The following is a 1,514-nucleotide window of genomic DNA, read 5'->3' on the forward strand; positions in this document are numbered from 1 at the left end:
TAGTGGATTATGCAACATGATACCCTGAAGCAGTCGAGCCTCGCAACATTTCGGCGAAAAGTGTGGCGGACGCGCTGTTTCGGTTAATCTCCCGAGTGGGAATCCCGAAAGAGATTCTCACTGATCAAGGCACGGCGTTCATGTCACATACGTTACGCGAACTGTACAGATTATTGGCCATTAAGTCGATTCGCACCAGCGTCTACCACCCACAAACAGACGGTCTGGTGGAACGGTTTAATCGCACGTTAAAAACCATGATTCGGAAGTTCGTTCACGAAGACGCCAAAAATTGGGACAGGTGGCTGGAACGCCTCTTGTTCGCTGTGCGGGAGGTCCCCCAAGCCTCCACGGGGTTTTCCCCCTTTGAGCTTCTCTATGGGCGTTAGCCCCGCTGGGTGCTGGACGTCCTGAGAGAAACTTGGGAGGACGGGCCTTCAGAAAGCCAAAATGAAATTCAATACGTGCTGGACCTGAGAACAAAACTCCACACATTGGGGCGGCTGTCGACGGAGAATTTGTTACAGGCCCAGGACAGGCAGAGTCGGCTGTACAACAGGGGGTCCAGGCTGCGTAAATTTGCACCGGGAGAGAAAGTGCTTGTATTGCTCCCTACATCTAGCTCTAAATTACTCGCCAAGTGGCAAGGACCCTTTGAGGTCACACGGCGAATTGGGGATCTTAATTATGAGGTCATCCGTACAGATTTCGTATAGATAGGAGCGGGGCACATCAGATTTATCACCTCAACCTCCTAAAAAAATGGAGCGAGGCGGAGTCAGTGATACTAGCAATGGCGGTGAGTGGGGAGGAGGATCTCGGGCCAGAGGTAAATACTAAACTGCAATCTCTAGCTTTGGCCCCTGGGGGAGATCACCTCTTGCCTCTCGCACCTCTCGCCCTCTGACGTAGCCAAGCTACAGGCAGCGTTTGCAGATGTGTTCTCGCCCCTACCTGGTCAAACAGACCTCATACAGCACCACATAGAAACCAAGCCAGGTGTGGTGGTTCGCAGCCGGCCATATCGTTTACCTGAGCACAAAAAAAAGGTGGTTCAGGCGGAATTAGAAGCGATGCTAGAGATGGTAGTAATAGAGGAATCCCATAGCGATTGGGCGAGCCCGATAGTTTTAGTACCAAAAACGGACGGCTCGGTACGATTCTGTGTGGATTATCGCAAGGTGAAAGCTGTGTCGAAATTCGACACATATCCAATGCCGCGGGTTGACGAACTGCTTGATCGGCTGGGTGCAGCTCGTTTTTATTCTACACTGGATTTAACTAAAGGATATTGGCAGATCCCCTTATCACCTCTATCCAAAGAAAAAACAGCCTTCACCACGCCGTTCGGATTGCACCAATTCGTTACGCTTCCGTTCGGGTTGTTCGGGGCACCGGCCACATTTCAGTGCCTCATGGGTAAGATTCTTCGGCCGCATGCGACATATGCTGCTGCTTATCTAGATGATATTATTATTTATAGTAACGACTGGCAGCGGCATATGGAGCATGTG

Source organism: Sinocyclocheilus rhinocerous, unplaced genomic scaffold (genome assembly GCF_001515625.1).
Source record: "Sinocyclocheilus rhinocerous isolate Xijiao unplaced genomic scaffold, SAMN03320098_v1.1 scaffold2524, whole genome shotgun sequence".
NCBI classification, from domain to species: Eukaryota; Metazoa; Chordata; class Actinopteri; order Cypriniformes; family Cyprinidae; genus Sinocyclocheilus; species Sinocyclocheilus rhinocerous.